The sequence below is a fragment of the Oncorhynchus nerka genome, linkage group LG25 (genome assembly GCF_034236695.1).
Source record: "Oncorhynchus nerka isolate Pitt River linkage group LG25, Oner_Uvic_2.0, whole genome shotgun sequence".
NCBI lineage: Eukaryota > Metazoa > Chordata > Actinopteri > Salmoniformes > Salmonidae > Oncorhynchus > Oncorhynchus nerka.
This window is the reverse complement of record NC_088420.1, coordinates 43,677,798-43,698,246: the sequence shown is the minus strand read 5'-3', so window position 1 is coordinate 43,698,246 and position 20,449 is coordinate 43,677,798. Positions and strand designations below refer to the sequence as shown.

General features: G+C 40.4%; 1 long non-coding RNA gene across 1 annotated transcript; it reads right to left on the bottom strand.

Annotated features, from left to right (window-relative positions):
- Window positions 1–511: 511 nt before the first annotated feature.
- On the bottom strand, window positions 512–10,112 carry LOC135564602 (uncharacterized). Its single transcript, XR_010461162.1, has 3 exons — window positions 8,945–10,112; window positions 2,569–2,731; window positions 512–2,444 (listed from the first exon to the last, which is right to left on the bottom strand). It is a non-coding gene; the product is annotated as an uncharacterized LOC135564602 (long non-coding RNA).
- Window positions 10,113–20,449: the final 10,337 nt, after the last annotated feature.

Sequence of the window (20,449 nt, the reverse complement as noted above, 5' to 3'; positions counted from 1 at the left end):
ACTGTTTCAATAACATGGTACCTCATTTCGTTTATCTGTTGGCCCTAGCCTCGAACTCAGGTCCTGTATGTACCTAACTGACCCGCTCTGCCCATTCATTGCCATTTATCCATTGTTGTCTTAGCTCTCCTGATCAACACCTGTGACTGCTTTATGCCTCTCCCTAATATGCCTTGCCTACTGCTGTCTCGGCTAGTCCTTATTGTTTTATTTCACTGTAGAGCCCTCAGTTCCGCTCACCTTGCCTTAGATAGCTCTTCTGTCCCAGCGTCCACACATGCGGAGACCTCACCTGGCTTAAATGGTCCCACCAGAGACTGTTAAAACCATAACTAAAAGTGAGTACAGCCTCAGTGTTGACAGTAAATGTGCAGCGGAAGTTGCACAGAGCTTTCAAGTTTGTGCTCAGCAGACCTGACATTTGCTCAGCTACGTAGTAGCCAATATCAGGGTGACAGTCACAGTAAGCACACGCATACAATGCATGATGAAAACGTACACTCATAATCAATTATTTTAATAAAAACTAAACAATCATCAGTTATAACTGAAAATGTTCAATTATGCGTGTAAAATTAACAGTGAGATACGACTCAGACTCAACCTCTGGTTTAAAAACAGAGGTCCAAACTCTCAAGGAACCGTAGCTCAATGTATGGTAGTTGCATGGTAAGAAACGGGAAAAAAAACACAGCTCAATCAAAACCATCTAACCTATAGCAGAGGACTTTCGACAAACCCACTACTTTCCTTTTGACACATCCACTACTTTCCTTTCGACACACCCACCTGCACTTACTCCAGTTGCCACATTGGGATGCAGCTACCCTCTTTTCCTCTTGTTCACCCTCCAAATTAAGTCGCATTGACATTTAGAATTTATATTGCATGGTTATCCAAACTCCCATGAAGCTCTGCGACCCGAGGCTCTAAAGTGGATACAGGAAGATGGTTGACCAAAATACTAGGATGGAAGCAAAGGTAAGTAATTAGAACTTCATAACGAATCGTGCAGAACATACAATTAAGAGTAATATGTAAGTTAATGTACAGACGAACAAGTATGCATATTTTTAGGTGATAAAATTAGTTTACTAAAATTGCAATTTAACAAGCTAGCTGACTTGCTATATTGGCATTTGACATTTGTATGAATTGTAATTCATGTTGTTTAATGTTTTGGGAACTCCTGAGCAATCCACCAAACCAGGCTGTCATCTTGTGAAACCCAGTGGATGTAAAGAATCTAGCTAGCAAGCTGAAGTATTTACTGCAATTGTATGTACAATTTTGTAAGCTTGCCTTACTGTTCAATAGAAAATATTTCAATGTCAATCACTTATCATTGTTCTTTATTGTAGTAACGTTAACGTTGGAGATTGAAGATATTTTCCAATGCAGGTAATGTAACAGTGGCTCTTCTCTTGCTAATGGTGTAGTGGAGGATACAAATACCTGTATGCTATGGATGTGTACCCAGTTAGCAATGAGCACTTGGGAGGCCAGCGTCCCTCCAGAGTGGTCGAGCGCCGTGCGCCAGCTTTTTTGCCCATTGCCTCATACACGGGAAGCCCGCAATATTGTCAAGCAGCAGTTTTCCTCACACAGCCCACGCACCCTCATCCCGACTGGCGACACTACAACTGCCAGTCGGAGGCAAGACGCTTATTTCAGCTTCAAGCCAGCGGCATACCTTCTCCCTGTCACCACGTACTTTTTATATATTTGTATTATTTAACATACAATGGATGCCATGTCCATTTGAAAAATGTTTCTGGAAAAGTCCAGTAAATGATTTTGTGTGTGCAAAATATATCAGATCACGAGGGCCAGTCCTGGTCACCTGGATCCACTGGTGACGACAAATCCGATCCAGTCAAATCACAAATAAAGGGCATTGTAAATATACAACATACTAATAAAAATACTAAATAAACTAAATCAAGTACAAGAGGCATGCAGATTAAAGAAAATAAGATTTAAAAATGGCCTAATTGGGATATAGCAGGCTATGGAAATTGTTTGCCCATGTACATAGTGAGTGGAATAAGGTACAGTACAGTAGCAGCGTAGAATTATAGGATACTCTATGCATTAGTAGTGCAGTAAGGTGACAACTATTGCATTGGTCTGGTAGACCAATTACATTTTGTTTTAAATAATTCAGTGTTTACAGTATATTAATCAACGGTAAGTGTATGGTAAGGTGTAGTCATCAGCCCAGGGTTCAGCTGTTGGAACAGTCTTGTGGCTTGGGGTAGAAAGTGGCATTGAGACAAGTGGTCAGAGACTTGATGTTCACCCTCACTGCAGTGGATCCCTCTCCCCTGTGTGCCGCCACCTCCTGCCTTCACAATCATAGGCCCCTTTCAGGTTACAGGTGGCCTGAATCTGGACCACCTTATCCGTGACATCCCGGGTTGCAGGGCTCTTCCGAATGGCTCCTATACACAAATAAAGAACATTGAGTTACATTTTTAAATCGCACATGGTCTTACACATGAGTTTAAGAATTGACTTAAAAGTAGAGAAAACAAGTGTAACAGATTTAATAATATCAAAACATACTGTGAAGAGTGGTCTTCAGAAACAAGTCCCTGAAACAGGCCTTATACCCTGCCCCAGTCCAGGTTGAGACTATGGCAAGACGATTTGGCAGAATGCAAGGTAGCTTCTGCCACACTGTCGACTTCTTCAGGTCATTGGCACACATTACAGCCTGCAACCTGAGCTACAGTACAATATGCAAAAGAAGTATTAGAAATGACAGACGATGTTAACATATTACCCTCACCCACCTCCTATATTTTATATACATATATTGGGACCGTCTGTAAAAACAGATGGTATGTACATATAAGTATGTATATTTAAGTTGGTGACAGTTGTGTTCTTAACTTCAAGCCTGCGGCCCAAACTTGGCACTGCTGGCCCAATGACGTTACATTGAAATGAAGTAAATACTGTGCCAGAAAGAACAGATAGGCAAAGTCTCATCTTGGCTTAGTGAATGTAATGTTACATACAGTGGGGGAAAAAGTATTTAGTCAGCCACCAATTGTGCAAGTTCTCCAACTTAAAAAGTTGAGAGAGGCCTGTAATTTTCATCATAGGTACACTTCAACAATGACAGACAAAATGAGAAAAAAAATCCAGAAAATCACATGGTAGGATTTTTTATTTATTTATTTGCAAATTATGGTGGAAAATAAGTATTTGGTCATTAACAAAAGTTTATCTCAATACTTTGTTATATACCCTTTGTTGGCAATGACAGAGGTCAAACGTTGTCTGTAAGTCTTCACAAGGTTTTCACACACTGTTGCTGGTATTTTGGGCCATTCCTCCATGCAGATCTCCTCTAGAGCAAAACGGACCTCTGAGACTATCACAGTGCAGGTGCATTGATACGGAGACTTGATTACACACAGGTGGATTGTATTTATCATCATTAGTCATTTAGGTCAACATTGGATCATTCAGAGATCCTCACTGAACTTCTGGAGAGAGTTTGCTGCACTGAAAGTAAAGGGGCTGAATAATTTTGCACGCCCAATTTTTCAGTTTTTGATTTGTTAAAAAAGTTTGAAATATCCAATAAATGTCGTTCCACTTCATGATTGTGTCCCACTTGTTGTTGATTCTTCACAAAAAAATACAGGTTTATATCTTTATGTTTGAAGCCTGAAATGTGGCAAAAGGTCGCAAAGTTCAAGGGGGCCGAATACTTTCGCAAGGCACTGTATACGTTGCCTTCAGAAAGTTTTCAGACACCTAGACTTTTTCTAAATGTTGTGTTACAGCCTGAATTTAAACTGAATTTAGATTTTCTGTCACTGGCCTACACACAATTCACCATAATGTTAAAGTGGAATTATGTTTTTAGATTTATTTTACAGTAAATAAATTATTTCTGATTTCGTTTTTTTTTATAAATTTGCAAAAATGTATAGAAAACAGTTTTCGCTTTGCCATTAAGGGGTATTGTGTGTAGATTGATGAGGAAAATATTTTATTTAATCCATTTTAGAATAAGGCTGAAACCTAACAAAATTTTGAAAAAGTCAAGGGGTCTGAATTCTTTTCGAAGGCACAGAATGTGCAAAGCCGTCATCAAGGCAAAGGGTGGCTAATTTGAAGAATCTCAAATATAACATATATTTTTATTTGTTTAAAACTTTTTTGGTTATGAACATCAACTTACAGACGCACACAAACAACAACTACATATCATCTGCCCAGACCCACATGCTCACATGTACTTAAATTGTACCAATTTGTTTTTTCTCTGTCACCCATGCTATTTCAATTTCTCAATAATAAATCATTTGGTTTTTCCATTGTGTTAATTTCCAAGTATTTAGTGTACGTGTTTTCAAGATGAGTGATGAGAATCTTCCAGCCCATTGGGTATCTCATTACACCCCCATATGCCATGTCTTGAAATATGCAGACAAATGGAATAAAAGTATGTTTACATTGTAATACTTCTGACAGCCAACTTTGTAGCTCCGCCCATAACTTTTGGACTTCATAGCATTCCCAGATAGCATGGATTATTGAGTCATTGTTAGTTTTACACTTAAATGGGAATTTTACCCTGGGGGACTCTAGGCTTGTTTTCATCATGTCTGAGGCATTTCTAGGACAGTGAGATATGTTTCACACATAACTGCCCAGAAGGAAGGCAGGTCAGGGCACCTATTGGCAGATTCATTGCTAAATATACACATTCTTTCCAGTCTCTGAAAGACTACAACTTCTGTTGGGTGGTGCTTCATTCCCCAAGGCGGGGACAAAACAATCCTTCTTTCAAAGGTGAAAAAGATGACCAGATGCAATAGTTTGCTTTGTAAGTTGTAAGTAGGAAAACCTGCAAAATTGACAGTGTATCAAATACTTGTTTTCCCCACTGTATATACTTTCTTGAGCAGGGGGACCTTGCGGGCGCTGCAGGATTTCAGTCCTTCACGGCGTAGTGTCTTGCCAATTGTTTTCTTGGTGACTATGGTCCCAGCTACCTTGAGATCATTGACAAGATCCTCCCGTGTAGTTCTGGGCTGATTCCTCATGATCATTGAAACTCCACGAGGTGAGATCTTGTATGGAGCCCCAAGCCGAGGGAGATTGACAGTTATTTTGTGTTTCTTCCATTTGTGAATAATCGCACCAACTGTTGTCACCTTCTCACCAAGCTGTTTGGCGATGGTCTTTATAGCCCATTCCAGCCTTGTGTAGGTCTACAATCTTGTCCCTGACATCCTTGGAGAGCTCTTTGGTCTTGGCCATGGTAAAGAGTTTGGAATCTCATTGATTGATTGCTTCTGTGGACAGGTGTCTTTTACACAGGTAACAACCTGAGATTAGGAGAACTCCCTTTAAGAGTGTGCTCCTAATCTCAGCTCGTAACCTGTATAAAAGACACCTGGGAGCCAGAAATATTTCTGATTGAGAGGGGTTCAAATACTTATTTCCCTCATTAAAATGCAAATCAATTTATAACATTTTTGACATGCGTTTTTCTGGATTTTTTTGTTGTTATTCTGTCTCTCATTGTTCAATTAAACCTTCCATTAAAATTATAGACTGATCATTTCTTTGCCAGTGGGCAAATGTACAAAATCAGCAGGGGATCAAATACTTTTTTCCTTCACTGTAGGTGTAGCACAGAGAGTTTTCGACCAACGTTAGCGATGCCATCATCGTCCTTGATTCAGAGAAACAGGAGTCTCCTAAAATGTCCGTGTCCAGTTGCAGGTGGTCAGTTTGAATTTAGAAAAAGCTCTGATATTAAAATAAATACTTTTTTACACCTTAAAGTAATCCAACAATATGTGACAGACCACCTCTATTCGGTCTTATGCAGCAACATTTGAAATGGTGTTTATTACATTGGATAAAAGTATAGACTCAGAGCTAGAAAATTGTATATCATACACTGCAGTTGAGGAACAATGGGAAAATAATTCTGCTTAGGAAGTTGATAAACTTGTGACCCCACTTTTGAGAAAATGGTCTTTGAATGCTTTGATACACCTACTGGAGAGCTCTTCTTTGTCTACACCCATTCAGCATAATTCACAACCTCTTAAACCTTAACCCCAGCAATCTATTTTAGGATTCACATGTGAGGCCATGTGGTAAACACACACTATATAAAATGTATGTTTATTTGTCACCTGCACAGATGCAGAAGATGTAAACGGTGGTTACTTGCATAGTAGCAATATCAAAAACAGAAAGTGTACGAATAAAAATACTTTATCATTATAAAATGACACTTACTCAACACACTTGTCAAATTGATGGGTCAATTGATGGAAATGCTATAACCACCCCCAGCCACATCACTATTGTCTAGACATGGACACATGTTCATTAAATACAATAGATGGCCGTAACCACCCCCAGACACACCTGGCTAATTTGATGGGTCTTGTAATAATCTGGCCGAATAGCCATGTAGCTAGCTAGTTAGCTAATTAATGAACAAGTCATAATCTCAATTTCTACTACTAACCAGTGGTGGAAAGTACTTAAGTAAAAACACTTTAAAGTACTATTAAAGTAGTTTTAGGGGTATCTGTACATCACTATTTATATTTTTGACAAGTTTTACTTTTACTCCACTACATTCCTAAAGAAAATAAATGTACTTTTTATTCCATATATTTTCCTGGCACCAAAAAGTACTGGTTACATTTAGAATGCTTAACAGGACAGGAAAGAACATCCCTGGTCATCCCTACTGCCTCTGATCTGGCCGACTCACTAAACACAAATGCTGCATTTGTAAATTATGTCTTGGAGTGTTGGAGTCTGCCCCTGACTATCCGTAAAATAAAAACAACAAAATCGTGCCATCTGGTTTGCCTAATATAAGGCATTTGAAATGATTTATACTTTCACTTGATACTTAAGTATATTTTTGAAATAACATTTACTTTTGATTCTTAAGGCCAGGCACCACAGGTTAATAGGGATTTTTCCCTTTACTCTCAAAAGACTGAACATGTACCATTTGAAAGTATACTTAAATACAATATATTTTTGTATTACAGGTTTTATTTATTTTAAAATTAAAATATGCAAACGAGGCATAACCTCCATAAATATGTTTTAATTTGCATATTACAAGAATCTGTTTTTCAACACATTGCTTCAAGGCAGATTTTTTTTATTTGTTTTGATAAGACACTCAATTGTCAGACTTTTACAAAACAGTTTATAAAATATTCACATGTATGACAGATGCATATTTTGCATATATTCACAGATAAAATTACGCTTAAAATCAAAACAACAAAATATTTTTTTAAAGCCTCTGTATTAGTCTGAATATAAGACCTAAAAACCTGTGTATGCTGGCATCAGCCCCAATGCACACACCTATACTGTAGTTGGAAGTGATTTCTATCTTGTGGCAAGTGCCATCAAAGGATATGTCAATGTCTATGATGGCATCCTCATCCTCCTACAGCAACTCTGCCACAGTATGTCTGGGTCAATATCTGCGTATGCTCTTCTAATTTGGTTTGCAGCACTCTCCATTGACTGTAGCCTTCTCTGAATATCTGCAACTAAAGTGGAGGAAGAAAGTACTTATGTCTGTCAACATTACAGTCATAACTGTAGGACTAAATATCAGCATATTACCCTATGTAAATATTAGCATATCAGCATGTATTTACTTTAAGTAAAGCTAATTTCTCAGTGATCACAGTAGGCTACATCCCTATAACAATTTAGGCCAATGTGACAGTCTCATTGTATAGTTATGTTTTCCTATCACTCTTTTTATTAATTGAATACATTTGCTGGAGCAAGGAAATAAATATTATTTATACACAGCAAGTCACCTGACAATAATGGGCTACTCCCCCTTTTTATTTACCTGTCACTCTCCTGTCATGTCTCTGATAGGAGCGGAGACGGAAGGAAGGAATCCCTATGACTTTGCTTATTTTCTTTAGAGCTGCATAACCATGTCCAAGTTCGTGGGCTAGAAGAACCATCCGCACATTTATATCAAATGCCACATCTCCCCTGGAGCACTCCTGCAGCCTGGAGGAAGTGTAAACGCTCCTAAACCACGATCACCTTCACAGTGTGCACAGTCTAACATGACAGAATCCCTGGTTGGTGGGGTCTATGGTGATTTTCGGTCCAGCGTTTAGACACTTAGGGCATGGACAAGTTGCTTTATTTGTGATGTGTGGAATAAAAGTCACCGTTGGCTGGCTGGTTGCTGTCTGGTTAATCGCTGTTAGCTGTCATCTTCATCTCAACTGCCGACTACCTCCTTTTCCTCCTCTACCTATCATGACACTGCCTCGATTGGCTGATCAGGCTAATTTTTTCATTCATTCACTGATTTTCTCGCATTGGCTAACTGAGATCGCCTATTTTTATTCACATACGATTTTACATTTTATGAAAGTATGGAAGTTATAGTTGGAAAATATCCCCAAATCTGAAAATTGACGGAAGCAAAATCAAAAGTTTTGCCTGTGGTGCCTAGCCTAAAGTATATTAAACAATCAAATAGCTTTTGACTTTTACTCAAGTAGTATTTTAATGGGTGACTTTCACCTTACTTGAGTCATTTTCTGTTAAGGTATCTTCATTTTTACTCAAGTATGGCAATTGGGTATTTTGTCCACCACTGCTACTACCAATACAAACATTGTCAGAGCTGTAGTATGAATTTGCAGGTAGCTAAATCTAACAAACTAGGTTCAATGTTAGCTAGCTAACATTAGGCCTTAACTATGCAAATGGATTTCTGATTTGAATAATATTACCAAACAGATCATACACATAACATTAGCTACTGAGCCAACAAGCTAACATTTGCTAGCTAACTAACAGTACGCTTTAACTTGCAATAAAAACAACTTTCTGACCAAATTAGAAACATATCTGTAAATGTAGCTAGACTTACCCGCATACATGGATGAACACTTCACAGCAGACTGGAACCAATTATCTCTTGTTTGTAGTTACATCTTGTTTGGTCAGCGTTGTACCAAGTCACTCTGGTTCACACTGACCATGGCATGTGCAGAAAGTAGCCCATCCCTTTTTCCAACTGATCTGTCAATAGCCCCTGCTAAATTTAGGGCATCAATGTTGTTGAGAAAAGTTAGCAAAACTTTTGTAGTTCTAACGTTATATCTTTCAAAAATGTCATGGTAGAAAGGACTGTCAACACATAGTGAACAGCTCACGTTATAGACAGATGCATGCTACATGGCAGACCAATCCAAACTCATCTCCCAGCATGTCCAACCTATCCATTATCTCAGCCAATCATGGCTAGCGGGAAGGTTCCTTACTTTTTCCGTGGCTAAACCAACTATGCTCGTAATTTAACAATCGTATTTATGGATAGAATACAGGTTTGTTATTAATGCACATGAAAGTTCACATATTCCAGAATTCATTTTTGCCAAAAAAACGCTGTTTACGTTCAAATGTTTACCTTCAAATGCCGCTTTGGGGTGGACACCACCACCTGTCTCGATCAATGAGAGAAGACTTGAAATAGACAAGATGTCTGCAAAAATCTTTGGTTAAATCACACTATCTGGTCTAACAATCTGTAGCTACAGTTCTCTGCACTCGTATGTCTCTACATCTGAGTAGCACTTGGACACACTGAACTATACTACAATGTTCATCTATTTTTTTTAAAGTTACTTTTACCATATAACATTCTTGTTCAATACCCAGTTGATACCCAGTTGAGTTGGCATTAAATAGTATACACTCCCATGTATTTTAGAATTTGACAAATAAACAAACGTTCTTTGGAAATCTGAATGTCTAGCATTTGTTTGTTGCTACAGAAAGCACTGTACAGCTTATATAAATATAGTATGTGAAGGGCAGATCAATTTCAAAGAATGATAGAAAATATCCATATTTCTTTTTGGTGGTTCTACACAGGGCCCACCAACCCTGTTCCTGGGGAGCTACAGTCCTTTAGGTTTTCACTCCAACGCTAATCTAGCACACCTGATTCTAATAATTAGCTGGTTTATAAACTGAACCAGGTTAGTCACAAGTGGGGTTGGAGCAAAAGCCTACAAGAGGGTAGCTCTCCAGGAACAGGGTTGGAGACCCTATTCACATGGTCTTATGCTGAGCCACACTGGCTGCTTTAACACAGGCAGCTCAATTCTGATATTTTTCCCAATAATTGGTCTTAAATCACATCAGAACTTTTTCAGAACTGATCTGATTGGTCAAATAACCAATTAATGAAAAAAATATCAGAATTGGGCTGCCTGTGTAAACGCAGCCATAGTACTTTATCCGGCTTCATAACACTAGCAATTGTGTTTGGCATGGTGGGCTGGGGAACCTGAGACTCTTTGGGCTTATGGCGATGGGCCTGTTCTGTCTGCGGTGAACAGCCAGTTGGATAAGACTGCCAAAAGCATTGTAGGGCTCCTTAACTACCAATTGTTTGGACCTCTTGCAGAAGATTTTCTGGTAAATAGCCTTAGGAAGTCAGTTTATACGTTTACATTTTTGTGTATGGGAGATTGAGGAGAAATTACACCTTAATCGCTCTCATACGCAACAATACATTTACTGTCAAAGCACAACCCTGCACAACCAAAATCCCTTCATCTCGAATTACTCTCAGTAAACCTCCCACAGCACATTGACAGATCATACTTGTCAATAGTAGCCCTTTGCAGGGGAATTTTGTAGAGAGGTCTTTGTAATGTGTTTTGAGAATCTGCAGAGAAGAATGAGGTGGTTGTGTCATTGCTGTTGTAGTCTTGATTTTATACCTTTCAGTGTCCCTTGCTGGTTTCTGTCCCACAATCTTGTTGTGCTCCATAACCACAAGGCCTGTCCGCTCCCTTGTGCTTGTGTAATCAAACTGTCCCCCCTTTGGGGTATTTTTCAGCAGGACACTGTGGAATGAATGAAGATAAGTTTTACAAAAAGCAAAGGTACAAAGAAGAGTGGTAGACTAAATTGATTACATGGTCTGGAAGGTACTCTGTGGTCCTGACGCTACCTCTAACCACCTGTAACCCATAACACAAACCATACAAACACTACCCAATTCATGTATACCATGCTTACTGTAAAATTAGCTATCTTAGCTGATACAGTAGCTTGTAAATATTTTGGCCAAGTAATCTTCACCTTGTGAAGAGCAAGGGGTTTGAAGTGCGCGTTGGTGAAATCCGATTCTGTACCACCTACAACAAAATACAGAACAAAACACAATTTAACCACCCCACTAATTGTATTGATCTCTATTAGACTGGCAAGCTAAGCATTCCTAACATGGACATGACAGTTTTGTCAGCTTGCTGTTAACAAACTTTCATCACTAAATTGGCAGCAAGATTGCTGGCCTGCTGAGACTGGCTGAGAACCAACTAGTCAACCATAGACGATTTACACACATTCATCATTGCTACCAACACACAGAGAGGGAGTGAGCTAGATGTAGGGTGGAGTAGATGGTTACCAAATTGAGTAATAAGAGTAAAATTAGCTAGCTTACTTTAGCTAATGTCAGTCAAAGATGGAACTAAACAAACAAACATGTTTACTCTGCTGAAGTCGAAATTGATTGACAGTGTGTATACCAAAAGATAGCTAAATGATTTAGTTGATGGCTTTCAGAGTTCAATACAGGACTGTAACATCAGCAGGCTAGCTAACTTACCAGCTAGTCCAGCTAGCTAACATTTTCAACAAAATCTTGCCTAGAGAATTTCTGATGACTGTGTTTTTATTTATTTTATAACACATATATTTAACCAGTTAGGCCAGTTGAGAACAAGTTCTCATTTACAAGTGCGACCTGGCCAAGATAAAGCAAAGCAGTGCGACAAAAACAACAACACAGAGTTACACATGGGATATTCAAATGTACAGTCAAAAACACAATCGAAAAATCTATATACAGTGTGTGCAAATGTATAAGATTAGGGAGGTATGGCAATAAATAGGCCATAGTGGCGAAATTATTACAATTTATTATTAACATTGGAGTGATAGATGTTCAGATGATGATGTGCAAGTAGAGATACTGGGGTGCAAAGAGCAAAAATAAATAACAATATGGGGGTGAGGTAGTTGGGTGGGCTATTTACAGATGGGATGTGTACATGTGCAGTGATTGGTAAGCTGCTCTGAGGGAGGGAGATCAGTGATTTTTGTAATATGTTCCAGTCATTGGCAGCAGAGAACTGGAAGGAAAGGCGGCCAAAGTAGGTGTTGACTTTAGGGATGACCAGTGAAATATACCTGCTGGAGCACGTGCTACGGGTGGGTGTTGCTAAGGTGACCATTGAGCTGAGATAAGGCTGGGCTTTACCTAGTAAAGACCTATAGATGAACTGGAGCCAGTGGGTTTGGCAACAAATATATAGCGAGGGCCAGCCAACGAGAGCATACAGGTCGCAGTGGTGGGTAGTATATGGAGCTTTGGTGACAAAACAGATGGAACTGTGATAGCAAATTAGATGTAGTCCGAGTAGAGTGTTGGAGGCTATATTGGAAATGACATCACCGAAGTCAAGGATCGGTAGGATAGTCAGTTTTACGAGGGTATGTTTGGCAGCATGAGTGAAGGAGGCTTTGTTGCGAAATAGGAAGCCGATTCTAGATTTATCTTTGGATTGGAGATGCTTAATGTGAGTCTGGAAGGAGAGTTTACAGTCTAACCAGACACCTAGGTATTTGTAGTTGTCCACATATTCTAAGTCAGAACCGTCCAGAGTAGTGATGCTAGTCGAGTAGTGATGCTAGGTGCAGGCAGCAATCGGTTGAAGAGCATGCGTTTAGTTTTACTAGCATTTAAGAGCAGTTGGAGGCCACGGAAGGAGTGTTGTATGGCATTGAAACTCGTTTGGAGGTTTGTTAACACTGTGTCCAAAGAAGGGCCAGATGTATACAGAATGGTGTCGTCTGCGTAGACGTGGATCAGAGAATCATCAGCAGCAAGAGTGACATCATTGATATATACAGAGGAAAGAGTCGGCCCGAGAATTGAACCCTGACAACAGGCCCTCCGATTTGTCACACTGAACTCTATTTGAGAAGTAGTTGGTGAGCCAGGCGAGGCAGTCATTTGCGAAACCAAGGCTGTTGAGTCTGCTGATAATAATGCAGTGATTGACAGAGTCGAAGGCCTTGGCCAGGTCGATGAAGACGGCTGCACAGTACTGTCTTTTATCGGTGTCAGTTAGGATATCATTTAGGACCTTGAGCGTGGCTGAGGTGCACCCATGACCAGCTCGGAAACCAGATTGCATAGCGGAGAAGGTACGGTGGGATTCGAAATGGTCGGTGATCTGTTTGTTAACTTGGCTATCAAAGACTTTAGAAAGGCAGGGCAGGATGGAAATAGGTCTGTAAGAGTTTTGATCTAGAGTGTCTCCCCCTTTGAAGAGGGGGATGACCGCGGCAGCTTTCCAATCTTTAGGGATCTTAGACAATACGACAGAGAGTATGAACAGGTGGGTAATGGGTTGCAACAATTTCGGCGGATAATTTTCGAAAGAGAGGGTCCAGATGTTGGTCGTTCAAAGTAAACAACGCCATTATTCAAGTTTGTGGGCACTCCCCATCTACCTAGCGGGTGGTATCAGCATTCGCTATGAATTCCGGACTTTGTGGTTCACTATGAGCAGACGAATACACAGGCAGTTGAAACTTCCCGGTTCTACCAGTGAAATGAAAATATGTGAGTTCTAGCTTGTGGTTTGGATAATTGTGATGTTATGATTAAAAAAATATGTTGTTAATATAGTTATGACTATATGCCGTGGCATTGCCAGGAATAAATTCCCCTTTAAGTCATGACTCTGCTGTTGTTCTGTAGAATTTGTGATTTGTCTCTTGTATAATAATTTCTATACATTAGTTTATACTGGATTAAGTGTACATTTTTGTTAACTGGAATTTCGTAAGTTATGCTCAAACATTCCCTTCATCTTGTGCCAACATCAGTTATTTTTATGTCTTGGTTCCAATAGTTTATATTTTTTTCTAAGAGATTGTCAGTTGGATATGCTATCTGCAAGGTTTTGTATATATCTTACCTATCATATGAAAATCATTTTCTGACTCCTATAAGATTCCCTCAAGGTTGCTCTGATGTCCAAAAGATTTGTAACTTTTAAGTTTTGAAACTATCTACTTTGGTCAGTCCAAAATGTCTTTTTAATTCTGTCATGGAAATACATGTACGGTTTCTATGCCTTTTATTTTTCCATGAGGACCAATTTATTGGGGAATTCTGAAAGCTATCCAATGATTGTCCCATAGGGTTGTGTTTTTAAGGAGTGATATTGGTTCTTGTAGAATAAGTTTCCTACCAAAGGTGATTCTAACATGTATTGACTCAGGAGTTTGAATACTTATCTAATGAAAATATGAGTGTTTTCATTACTTTATTTTTATTTATTTTTTACAAATGTTCACGTTTTTCTTCCATTTTGAGATTATAGTATTTTGTGTTAATCATTGACAAAAAAATAATAATTAAATCCATTTTAATCGCATTTTGTAAAAATGTGGAAAAAGTGAAAGGGTGTGAATACTTTCTGAAGGCACAGTAGCTGAAATGTTAGTCAATGTTGTTAGCTAGCAAACCATCTAAATTTAGCAAGCTAGCTAGCTAAGTAACTCAGCTAGCAAGGACACAATCATATAGTCAACTAGCCAATTTAATAGTGTTTACAACAATTTAGTTAGCTAGCGATGGCCAAGTTGCCAAATAAAGGTTAAATAAAATAAAAAATAAAGTAAAAAGTTCATGTTTCTAGCTAGCAAGCCATCTAACGTTAGCAACCTAGCCAAGTAACGTAAATAGCTAGGCTAGCTAGCATTTTTTTGTCCTCATTGACATTAACGTTATGCAAGTAAATCTACTCGCAAATGAAGGAAAGCACTTACTTAAGTAAACACACTTTGCATTCCAGTCTGCTGAATGGACAAATGAGAACTAAAAACTAGAAAAATAAATAAACACGTTGGTAAAAACTATCAAGTATCAAAGACAGGTTTTAAAATTCGATTGAGGAATTTAACAAAGAAAACTTCCTGCTGAGGCTTTTTGGCTTCTTCTAGTCGTTTTAGGCTTTCTCGTTTTAGGCTCTCTTAGGCTCTAAAATGTGTTTATTGTGATTAAGTTTGACCCCCATTGTGAATTACTTTAAAGTTAGCTAGAAATCAAGATATTTAATGAAATACTAATCCATTCCGAATACTACATTTGTAATCACACGGGACCACATGCTGACACAGATCAATCACGGGCCGGCAGGCTACGAGGAGGCTCGCGCCCTCAGTGCAAGCTCTTTGCACGTGCGCATAAGGGGTTGTGGTGTGCTTATTGGTTGACTCTCTCAGGCAAGATGAAAACGACTACATCAACCATGATCCTTTGCTACTGTAGTTACGACCAACTTTCACTTTCACCAAACATTGGTGTTTCAAATTATAATATTTCATGCACCATTGGGAGTTTTCCATAGGAATACGTGGATGATGTCAGCGCTATCACTATCTACTGGTTCTATGACTGTACGTAGTGATCAGCACTTTTCAAAAAGTGGGTGAGGCGATTTAGGGAGTGGCATTTATTGCTAGAAAGGAACCGTTTGTATTTCCTCAAACATATAGTATATTAAATCCATGGCAAAAAATGTAGGCTATTCTTGGGAATAATCATCCATATATCATTAATCTACTTAAACTGTCAATTATTGGTTGTATCACTTTTTTTTGCATCATCCTCAATGACAGGACTGCATTATGTTCACGTGTGGTTGTATTGGTTTTTTTAATTGGCAAATAAATATAATTCAAATCACAACAAATGTAAGGTATTTAAAGAGACAACAAAAACTGCTTGTAGCCTCTGGCTGGCTGTGGTCAGCTAGAAGATGGCACGCCAAATTTGAGATTAGAGAAATCCCTTGATAACAGCAAACTCCATTCGCCCGCTGGTGGTAGGACTTTGTACTGCCCAGTACATCACTGGGGCCAAGCTCCCTGTCATGCAGGACCTCTATACCAGGCGGTGTCAGAGGAAGGTCCCAAAAAATAGCCAAAGAATCCAGTCACCCAAGCCACAAACTGTTCTCTCTGCTACCACACAGCAAGCGGTATCAATGCAGTCTGGAACCAACAGGACCCTGAACAGCTTCCACCTCCAAGCCATAAATCTTATTAACAAGACTGCTGAACAGCTAATCAAATGGTTACCCGGACTACCTGCATTGACTCTCCTGCACTGACTCTATGCACACACTGGACTCTATCCATACATACTTACACGGACTCTATGCACACACTGGACTCTACCCACACACTCACACATTCTTACACTGACACCTCAACACACACACACAGACAGACACACACACACGCACACGCACACACACCACATACTGTTGCTGCTAGTCACTTTACCCCTACCTATATGTACAGTACATAGCTACCTCAACTACCTTGTACCCCTGAACATCGACTAAGTACTGGTACTCCCTGTATATAACCATGTTGTTTTCTACTCCTTGTATATAGCCATGTTATTTTCAACTTCCTGTAACCATGTTATTTTCCACTCCCTGTATATAGCCATGTTATATTATACTGCCTATATATAACCATGTTGTTTTCCACTCCCTATACATAGCCATGTTATTTTCCATTCCTTATTTGATGTCACCAAGATGGCATAGCAGTCAGACATCTTTTGTCCTCGTCTTGTCGTGTCCCGTATATATATATATATATATATATATATATATATATTTACAACTTTCTTCACGTACCTTTTATATACACTGCTCAAAAAAATAAAGGGAACACTTAAACAACACAATGTAACTCCAAGTCAATCACACTTCTGTGAAATCAAACTGTCCACTTAGGAAGCAACACTGACTGACAATACATTTCACATGCTGTTGTGCAAATGGAATAGACAACAGGTGGAAATTATAGGCAATTAGCAAGACACCCCCAATAAAGGAGTGGTTCTGCAGGTGGGGACCACAGACCACTTCACAGTTCCTATGCTTCCTGGCTGATGTTTTGGTCACTTTTGAATGCTGGCGGTGCTTTCACTCTAGTGGTAGCATGAGACGGAGTCTACAACCCACACAAGTGTCTCAGGTAGTGCAGCTCATCCAGGATGACACATCAATGCGAGCTGTGGCAAGAAGGTTTGCTGTGTCTGTCAGCGTAGTGTCCAGAGCATGGAGGCGCTACCAGGAGACAGGCCAGTACATCAAGAGACATGGAGGAGGCCGTAGGAAGGAAGCAACCCAGCAGCAGGACCGCTACCTCCGCCTTTGTGCAAGGAGGAGCAGGAGGGCTGTGGCGCCCTGTGCTCTTCACAGATGAAAGCAGGTTCACACTGAGCACATGTGACAGACGTGACAGTCTGGAGACGCCGTGGAGAATGTTCTGCTGCCTGCAACATCCTCCAGCATGACCGGTTTGGCGGTGGGTCAGTCATGGTGTGGGGTGGCATTTCTTTGGGGGGCCGCACAGCCCTCCATGTGCTCACCAGAGGTAGCCTGACTGCCATTAGGTACCGAGATGAGATCCTCATACCCCTTGTGAGACCATATGCTGGTGCGGTTGGCCCTGGGTTCCTCCTAATGCAAGACAATACTAGACCTCTTGTGGCTGGAGTGTGTCAGCAGTTCCTGCAAGAGGAAGGCATTGATGCTATGGACTGGCCCGCCCGTTCCCCAGACCTGAATCCAATTGAGCACATCTGAGACATCATGTCTCGCTCCATCCACCATCCTGGATAGTCTGTTGCACCACAGACTGTCCAGGAGTTGGCGGATGCTTTAGTCCAGGTCTAGGAGGAGATCCCTCAGGAGACCATCCGCCACCTCATCAGGAGCATGCTCAGGCGTTGTAGGGAGGTCATACAGGCACGTGGAGGCCACACACACTACTGAACCTAATTTTTACTTGTTTTGAAGGACCTTACATCAAAGTTGGATCAGCCTGTAGTGTGGTTTTCCACTTTAAAATTGAGTGTGACTCCAAATCCAGACCTCCATGGGTTGATAAATTTGATTTCCATTGATCATTTTTGTGTGATTTTGTTGTCAGCACATTCAACTATGTAAAGAAAAAAGTATTTAATAAGAATATTTCATTCATTCACACTGGTAGAGTCCAGTGTGTGCATTCAGTGTTATTTTAGTGTTCCCTTTATTTTTTTGAGCAGTGTATATTTTTTTCTTTTCCATAAACTCATCAAAACACTATCCTGCAACCCGCCTCAACAATTTATATAAAAAAGAAGGAAAGTATTATTTACCTCAAATCTGTAATCCTCCATAGAAGCTAACCAGAAGCTAACCAGAAGCTAGCCAGAAGCTAGCCAGAAGCTAACCAGAAGCAAGGCAGAAGCTAGCCAGAAGCTAGCCTGAAGCTAACCAGAAGCTAATCAGAAGCTAGCCAGAAGCTAGTTAGCTTCTTTACTGGCTAATCGTTAGTATTCAGCTAACCACGGTTTGTGGTCATCAGCTATCCTTTAGCTCGAAAATCTATCGCCAGTTTTGTATGGTGCGGCTCGGACTGGAACATACCGGACCTATTTTTCTCTCCATGTCCCCGGATTTCAACCGCAAGCTCTGGACATTTATACCTGGAACTCACAGCTAGCTAGCTGCTATCTGTGTGACTATCGGCTTACGTCGATTCCGGAGCAAACATCAATTATTCCGAAGCTAGCCAGCTGAAGATTTCCATCAGTCACTCCTGGGCTACAATCACCTATCCGGACCCGTTTTACTGCCAATGTGGAGCCTCACCGGGCCTTCACAACTGGACTACCGACGTTATCTGCCCGAGGGAGTTATCCAGCTGGTTCCTCCGTCGCAACGTTACCTGAACGCCCAACTGCGGTCCGCTAATCGTTAGCTGTCTTATCGGCTGCTATCTGAATAGACCTATCGGACAAATGATTTTCTTTTTTTCTTGGGCCTCTATAACTACTGTATATCTATTTTTTTTTTTGCGAATTGGATTGTCCCCCTCTACCACACGGAACCCCACTAATCCTACCGACGGAAACGCACGAGGTGGCTAAAAACAGACCTCCATCCTATGCTAGCTTGCTACCATGTGCCCGGCTAGCTGTCTGAATCGTCATGACCCCAACCCCCAACCAACCTCACTACTCACTGGACCCTTTTGATCACTCGACTAAGAAAGCCTCTCCTTAATGTCAATATGCCTTGTCCATTGCTGTTCTGGTTAGTGTTTATTGGCTTATTTCACTGTAGAGCCTCTAGTCCTGCTCACTATACCTTATCCAACCTATTAGTTCCACCACCCACACATGTGATGACATCTCCTGGTTTCAATTATGTTTCTAGAGACAATATCTCTCTCATCATCACTCAATACCTAGGTTTACCTCCACTGTATTCACATCCTACCATACCTTTGTCTGTACATTATACCTTGAAGCTATTTTATCGCCCCCAGAAACCTCCTTTTACTCTCTGTTCCAGATGTTCTAGACGACCAATTCTCATTGCTTTTAGCCGTACCCTTATCCTACTCCTCCTCTTTTCCTTTGGTGATGTAGAGGTGAATCCAGGCCCTGCAGTGCCTAGCTCCACTCGTATTCCCCAGGCGCTCTCCTTTGATGACTTCTGTAACCGCAATAGCCTTGGTTTCATGCATGTTAACATTAGAAGCCTCCTCCCTAAGTTTGTTTTATTCACTGCTTTAGCACACTCTGCCAACCCGAATGTTCTAGCTGTGTCTGAATCCTGGCTTAGGAAGACCACCAAAAATTCTGAAATGTTCATCCCTAACTACAAAATTTTCAGACAAGATAGAACTGCCAAAGGGGGCGGTGTTGCAATCTACTGCAAAGATAGCCTGCATAGTTCTGTCCTACTATCCAGGTCTGTACCCAAACAATTTGAACTTCTACATTTAAAAATCCACCTCTCTAAATACAAGTCTCTCACTGTTGGCGCCTGTTGTAGACCACCCTCTGCCCCCAGCTGTGCTCTGGACACCATATGTGAACTTATTGACCCCCATCTATCTTTAGAGCTAGTGCTGCTAGGCGACCTAAACTGGAAGGGGTATGCTGGAAGTTGAAGATGCCTGTTTTTTTTTTTTTTAATGCCTTCCTAACCATCTTAAATCAGCATGCCCCATTCAAGAAATTTAGAACCAGGAACAGATATAGCCCTTGGTTCTCCCCAGACCTGACTACCCTTAACCAACACAAAAACATCCTATAGCGTTCTGCATTAGAATCGAACAGCCCCTGTGATATGCAGCTTTTCAGGGAAGCTCGAAACCATTATACACAGGTAGTTAGAAAAGCCAAGGCTAGCTTTTTCAAGCAGAAATTTGCTTCCTGCAACACTAACTCAAAAAAGTTCTGGGACACTGT